The 7943-nt window shown below is 44.3% G+C and overlaps 1 non-coding gene across 1 annotated transcript; it reads right to left on the bottom strand.

Annotated features, from left to right (window-relative positions):
- Positions 1–1813: 1813 nt before the first annotated feature.
- LOC129678369 (U6 spliceosomal RNA) lies at positions 1814–1916 on the bottom strand. Its single transcript, XR_008720364.1, has one exon. It is a non-coding gene; the product is annotated as a U6 spliceosomal RNA (small nuclear RNA).
- Between the last annotated feature and the right edge of the window lie 6027 nt (positions 1917–7943).

Consider the following 7943-nt stretch of genomic DNA (forward strand, 5'->3'; position numbering starts at 1 on the left):
TGGTTTGGTTTGGTTTGGTTTGGTTTGGTTTGGTTTGGTTTGGTTTGGTTTGGTTTGGTTTGGTTTGGTTTGGTTTGGGGAGGGCGGTCTCACATATTCTAGGCTGGCCCCAATTTTGCTCAGTAGCCAAAGATAACTTTGAACTTTTTTTTTATGTGTGTGTATGTGTGTTGAATATTGGTTTGCTTTATTATGTTGAGATATATTTTATTACTAATTTCCTTAAGACTGATTTTTTTTTTTTTTAAGACAGGATCTCACACCACTCTGACTGTCTGGAAGTCACTAAGTCAACCAGCCCAGCCTCGAACTCCCAGAGTACTGCCTGAACAGGTGCTGATATTAAAGCTGTGCACCACCATGCCCAAAGATATTAGACTTTTTCAAATGCCTTTCATGTGTATGATGAGATCATTGTGTGGTTTCTGTCCACAGGTTTTATATGTTGTATTACATTAATTGATTTGCATACTGTGATCACCGTTGTGTGCATGAGATGAAATCAACTTGGCCATAATATATTATCTTTTAAATGTGTTCTTGTTTTCAGTTTGCAAGTACTGTATTTAAAACGTGTTTATGTTCATCAGGGAAAAATGGTTCATTTTCCTTATTTAACTGTGCATTCAGTATTTTATCAGGGTAGTGCTGGTTCTATTGGAAGTTAAATAATGGCTTCCATTTCTGTTTTGTGGGATGGTTGGGGAAGTTCTGACTCTTTAAAGTTCAGCTCTTCCTTGAAGCTGCCCCTTTAATTTCTGCAGTGCTGTCCTGGCTGCCGTGAGCTGTCCAGGTTTGTAATTGTCTTGAAATGTGCTGTGTTGTTTGTTTTCTTTCCCACTTTTACAAGGTGACTTAGGTAGGAACAGCAGCGCAGGTTAGCAGCTATTGACTCTCAGGGCTGGAGGACACTGTCTCATGCTTCCCTGGCTTTTCGGAGTACGGATGAGAGACAGGTCATTCCACCTTTGTCGTGTGCTATTATTTTTCTCCTTTACAACTATTACTTTTGTCTTCTGTTTTGTAATTTTGACATCTTGACTGTGTATGTCATTAATAGGCCGTGTCCCTGTGTTCTCAATTGTCAATTGCTGTGCCAAAGTGGCAGGATGGCAGGATACGTAAATGTTTGTCACTTCGCCTGGGGCACGCCTGTAATCCTAGCACTCTGGGAGGCAGAGGCAGGTGGAGCTCTGTGAGTTCCAGGCCAGCCTGATCTAGAAAGTGAATCAAGGACAGCTACACAGAGAAAAAGAAAAGAAAAGTTTGTCGCTGCCTCACCTGCCCAAAAAGAAAAGGCAAGCTATCTGGTGAAGAGCATGCAGCCCTCGATGCCAAAAGGCGGCACAGAGAAATGTACCAGATACTGTCCTGCTGCCCACTGGTTCAGACTGGCTGAGTAGCTAGTGTGGCTGGAGCCGGGGCAGAGTGGTGACAGGAGAAGAGCAGGGAGGTAGAGCAGAGAGAGCCACACAGAGAGATGCAATAGCAGAGAAGTCAGGTCAAGTTAGATGGGCTAGCTGAGAGACTGCCCCAGCACACAGGCCAACAGCCCTACACTATACAGATGTCTCCGCGTCTTTATTATTAAACCAACAAGCAGACACACACACACACACACACACACACACACACACACACTCCTCCAAAGCCCCGCAATAGATGAGCACACTGCAGTAGGCAGTGATTGTAAATAGACAGATGGCCTGAGGACAATGTATAAGGAACTGGGCCATATTACAGAAGTCTAAAAGTACCATGTAAGAAATACAGATTTTATCAATAGAGTGGAAAGAAGAGAGTTTTTTTTTTCTTAACTATGGAAGACTTCTCAAATTTTCATGTCATCCTTATGCAGGGGCCATGCTAATACTCTCTGTGTTGTTCTAATTTTAGTATATGCTGATGGTGTAAGCACCAAAGAGAAGTTATTAAAAGCAAATCTGACATAGGAAAGAGATTATTTTATCATATCCACATGGCAGAGGAGGGCAGGGTGGCTAGAAGCCAAGACTGGCTGGTAAATGCATTAGTCAGGGTTGTGTTGCTGTGAAGAGGCACCAAGCCCACGACAATGCCTATAAAAGAAAGCGTTTAACTGTGGGCTTGCTTGCAGCATCAGAGGTTTAGTCCATTGCCCTCTTGGCAGGAAGCGTGGAAGGAAGCAGGCAGACTGGAGAAGTAGCTGAACATTCTACATCAAAGCACACCCCTAGTGACATGGCACGCCTGCTAATCCTTCTAAATAGTGCCACTCCCTGATGACCTCCGAGCCTATGGAGGCCATTCAAACCAGCACAGGAAGCCCCTAACACCTACTAAGCCCACAGTCACAGAGATCCAAACAGGAATAAGGAATAGGAGGGGGATGTCCTTACGTACTGCTCCAGGGCCACGGAGCAGAATCCCTGCGCTTCAGAGAGGAGAATAAAGGAAGTTCCTTTGCTGAGCTGGGATAGTGGCCTGGGAAACTCTGGATGTAAGAAGATGAGAACAGCTCACTCAGGGTACGGACATTTCTCTGAAGTTATACTTTAGGATTTCTGAATGGTCTGGAATTGTGGCATGCTCCAACTTTCTGAGAGAGAAAAAAAGTTACTCAGACCGGGATGTTGTTGCTGCTGCTGCTGCTGTTTTTTTGTTTTGTTTTGTTTTGTGTTTTGTTTTTGTTTTTTTGTTGTTGTTGTTGTTGTTGTTGTTGTTTTTAGGGGGGTATCACTTTTCCACACTCCCTGCCCATTCCATTACTGTAACTTCTTATTTTCTGACGTGGTTGTTAGCATACTGGCAGCCTGCTACCGGGTAGCCTAGTAACCTATGATGTCATCATGTATCACCCCCCAGGTGTGTGGCAGGTGCCCTTCACCTACGAGTACACAAGCTGTAAAAGGACCAGCCCACCACTTTGACTCTCTCTTACCTTCCTCTGTTACTCTCCTCTCTTACTCTCTCTGCCTTGCTTTCTTTCCTGGGGGGAGGGGCGGGGGCGGCAGCGTGTCTCTCTCTTTTCTTTTCCTCTCTTATCTCTCCACCTCCATCCAATAGACCTTTCATACAGTGTCTGTTGTGCGCATCCCATCATTTGTAAATAAATACTCCCAGTGGTCTCTCACCAAGCCTGCAGCTTGCTGCCCCGATAGACTGCTGGCCAGGTTGCTCCACAGACCTGTCTGTCTCTGGCTCTCCCGCACTGAGATCTCAGGCACATGCTGCCATGCCTAGCTCTTATATGAATCCTGGGGATTTAAATCCATATCCTCATGCTTGCAGGGCAAGCATTTTACAAACTCTCTTCCATCTCTCCTTTACTAGGTTTTTATTAAAACGTCTCCTGCCAGTGCCAACAGCTCACGTAATTGTTAAAAACACTATGCTGAAGTGCTTCCTTCCTTGGCCTCCCCAAGCTTTCCACTCCTTCCAGCTGCCCTGATGCCCAGGCTATTTGCTCTTTACCATAAAGAATTTAAAAGCTGGTGTAGGCTCTGCTCTGCACTGCCTCTTGGAAAAACCAGTCCCAAAAAAAAAAAAAGTGTTAAATGTCCATACCCAGACACACAACCACAGCTCTATCCCATATCCCGGCCATCATTTATCAAATGCCAGTGCAGAGAATCTATAGGCACACCCAGTTTGGGTTTCCTAAGCCACCAAGTTTCTGGTAATGTGTCACCAGCAACAGAAAACTGCTGCAAGAATGGGCTGCTGAGGTGGCTCAGCAGTAAAGGCACTAGCTGCCAAACCTGATAGCCTGGGTTTGAGCCCCAGAAACCACATGATGGAAGGAGAGGACTCGTGTGTCATGGTTTGCCTGACGAAGCCCCAGTCTTTAAAATCTGGTTCACTGGGTAAAATATAGACATAAACCATTCATTCATGCTAGCCTCTCCAGCCACTAAAATTCTGAGTCACAGCAGTGTCATGAAGGAGTCGGGAGCTAAAGGCGAGGATTCTATCTAATATTTATTATTTTAACCATTTATTCAGTTGAAATGAAGGAGAAGTTTAGAGCCTAGATAAGAGAGAAAGAATCACAAGGAATGTTAATCCTAGGCCAGCACAGTGCAATCAAATGTGTAATGTATTCTTATGTCCATTAGCCACGGGCTGAAGTCTCTTACCTATTAAACACTGCAAAATCCTAAATGAAATAAAAGACACTCTCTGGTCACTGTTTATAGAGACTAGCAAAGCGAGACTGTCCTGTTGAGTGGCGCGGACATTAAAGCCACACCCACATTTTAGACACTGCGCAGTGCTACAAGCACATGCTCTAAAACAGCATCTCTCCACCCAGATCTGGACATACCACGACCGGGCTCCAGGAGACGCCTCGGAAGCCCCAGCTGCTGTGCACACTTAGGGAGGTGCTAAGAGGCAGGGGTCACTCAACAGTCTTAGGGGATTGGAGCTAGCTAGTAGCAGGAGAAAGAGATCCTTCCCTAAGGTGTAATTTTGAATATCAACTTAATGTCCTACCTTCATCCCAGGCCTGCTGCTGGGCTGCTTGAGGGAGGGTTACTGAACTCATCCAAGGAAAAAAATACCTGATGTCCTCTCAGAAAGGTAGAAGGTAGGCATAAAATGAGATAAGCTGACAGAATGAGAGAGTTTAAGCTGAATGTAAAGAAGGTTGGACAGTCTAAGCAAGGGGTGACACAACCAAGGAGCAGGGTGCCTCGTTCTGCCAACCTATTCGTATGTAGTCCCGAAAGCTTCTATCCTCCATTCAATCTAATAGGCCTAGAATGTTTTCAGCCTCTGAGACTTCCTGTTGAATAAGATCACCCTTTCTAACTCTTTCTGAATTATTGCTGGCTGGTTCTACTGAGCTGTTCTGGCTCAAACTCCTCTCCAAGCTGACTGATTCAATCTTGCTTCTCTCAGTTTCTCACTGAATTGCTCTGCTTGATCTCAAAGCAACTGTAGCAATCTGTTCTAATCTTCTGGCTCTTACCATTCTTTGGCTCATTCTGTCTTCACCTGTGTCTAGCTGGTTCCTTCTTCAACCTCTCTGTACAACTCTCCCTGTACATTCCACAAACAGAACTGCCACAAACTCACCTCCATTGCACTGCCTCTCAACTCACTGCCAACCAAACTGACTGACTAGAACTCAGAGATCTGCGTGTCTCTGCCTCCTAGGTGCTGGGATAAAAGGTGTGTGCCACTACACCTAAACCTAAGCTTTTCTTTACCTGAAACTTGCACTATACCAGGCTGGCCTTGAACTCAGAGATCTGCTTTCTTGTCTGTCTGTCTCATGGGATTAAAGGCGTGTCTATATTCCATCTGGATCACACATATATAGAAGGTCCTTGGATGTGATCTCTTGCCAGAGCAGCCATGGTCAGAATTAAAATCCCTCTACAGTCCATTTCAAAGTTGGTGCATAAAAGAAGTCTTGGTGTCTTGAAAACTATTCAAAGCCAGAAGACAAAAATTTCAATTTTACCAGGTTTTATGATGAATAAGCTATTAAAAATTTTAAGCATACTTACAACTTTATACATTATGAGGTGTCTGTGTCTATTTGTAAATTGTACAGTTCTGGTAAGTTTTTCAAATGGGGGTTTGGGAGGCTAGGTGTGGGGTGTGCTCCTCTAGCCTCATGCCCCTGAGTGAGGGCATAGCAATGAAAGCTGGCTGCATCCCGGGGCACACAGGGAGAACATGCCTCTAAATTGTTTGTGAAGAAGAAATCTTTATCTTCATGCTGTACCAAGGCTCTGGGAGATGCATAGTCACTCTTTATCACTAGAGACTGTATGACAGGAACGCTTGTAAAGTATGGCTAATGGGTTCCATCTAGCAAAAGTAAAAGAAAAAGTGGTTTAAAACTGTCGCTGAAATATGAGCTGTAAGATTACCAGTGTTTTCAGCCAGGCATGGTGGCACATGCTTGTATTTCCAGCACTCAGGGAGGCAGAGGCAGGAGGTCTGCCTGGTCTATAAAGTGAGCCCAGGATAGCCAAGGCTACACAGAGAAACCCTGTCTCTGAAAAGAAAAAGAAGGAGAGGGAGGAGAAGACTACCAGGGTTTTCTTAAAGAGAAACCAAGAATCTTTTGATTTAAATCAATAGTAAAGTGGATTACGTGACCCTTACAATAAATACAGTGCTATATACCATATAATAAATATTTATAATCAAGCCCATGAATGTTATTATAAAGATATAAATTTCTATCCCCAGGCCTCCACAACAAGAAAGTATAAAGTGCTTTCAGTCGCTGTTTATCTTTTTGTATGTGTCATTGATGCTGTGTGTGGTATGTACGCATGTATCTGAGCACGGGAGCATGTGTCAGAGTACAGCCACAGGGTCAGTCTTGGAATCCATCTTTAAAAAACATTTTTAGCATGGGCGTGTGTGTGTGTGTGTGTGTGTGTGTGTGTGTGTGTGTGTGTGTTTGCGTGTTTGCACATATGGGTACAGTGCCCAGATAGGCCACAGAGGATACTGGATGCCCTGAATCTGGAGTTACAAACCATCAGTCTCCCTGACCTGAGCACTGGGAACCGAACTTGGGCCTTTGCAAGAGCAGCACATGCTCTTACACACGGAGCCATCTCTCCGGTCCTGAGAGCTACCTTCTTGAGGAAGCGCTCCTTGTTCTGTGCGTCCTAAACGCCGCCGGGTGCAGGGTCCTCAGCTCCCTTCCTATGCCACCAACATGGCAGCTCCGCCATGACAGGCACATGCTACCACCTTTATCTTCATGTGTGTTTTGTGCATATGAGCTCAGGTCTTTGCCCTTGTACAGCAAGTCCCTTTTCTTCTACCCACTGAGCCATCTACCCAGCTCCGAGGAATTATTCTGGAACAACAAAACAAAAATTCTGCCAGCTGCAAGATTTGATATACAGATGCTCACGTGACCCACACCCACAAACACACACACACACACACACACACACACACTCAACCATTAGCTTTCTCAACCTTAAAATAATCTGAACCAGGTGGTGGTGGCACACATCTTTAATCCCCGTACTCGGGAGGTAGAGGTAGAAGAATCTCTGAGTTAGAGGCCATCCTGATCTACAAAGTGAGTCCAGGACAGCTGGGACTACACAGAGAAACCCTGTCTGAAAAGCCAAAAATAATGATTACTATGAATATGAATGAGAAAATACAGTCTCTTCCTAAAGTTAACTTCTCTAAAAACTGAATAAAGTCAATACTATATAAATAATGCACTGTGTAATAACATAACAATAGCTCATTATTATAAATATTAGAGGTGAACTATTATTGGAAAGAAACTGGGCCATCAAGCTTTTTTGGGTATTACATATTCTTGCACAGAAGTCTACTAATTATCAAGGTCAAAATTTGCTCTACTTCTGCCTTGCTTCACCTCTTCCATAGAAATACACGTGGCACAGACAGAGTTCTTGCCTCATAGCCCACATGGTTGGCTCAGTGTTATTGTAAACTTCAGATCTAGATATTGTCACTCATTTGCTCTTTCCAGAGACACACGAGCCTGATTTCAGGACATCTGTCATATTGTATTACACTTTCTTAAAAATGCCAGTGACAGTAGAGCTGAAATTCAAATGGAATGAATTTGAATGGGTCAGCAGCTCCCTTCTCGTGACTTTTAACTGATTTTTGAGGCAGGCATTTCTATGCACCATTTCTACGATCAACTATCCAAACCGAGCCTATGGAGGCGGAGCCTTCTTATCAGTGTCGATGGCCCTTCAGTTCAATGAAGCCATGCTGAGGAGAACCTAACATGAAGATGGCTGAAATAATTGCGTCAAGCCTGCACCAGGCCGGTTCAGTGGCCGCACACAAAGGAGGGCATGCTCAAAAATCATAACAAATGTTATTCTCTCTGGATAAAATAGGAGTGAGGATGGTGGCGCATCAACCAACTTCAGAATACACTAGCAAGTGAAACATCGATCATTCATACAGGGGCAGAAGAAACA

Source organism: Psammomys obesus, unplaced genomic scaffold, assembly GCF_907164565.1.
Source record: "Psammomys obesus unplaced genomic scaffold, mPsaObe1.curated_primary_1811, whole genome shotgun sequence".
In the NCBI taxonomy this organism is placed as follows: Eukaryota; Metazoa; Chordata; class Mammalia; order Rodentia; family Muridae; genus Psammomys; species Psammomys obesus.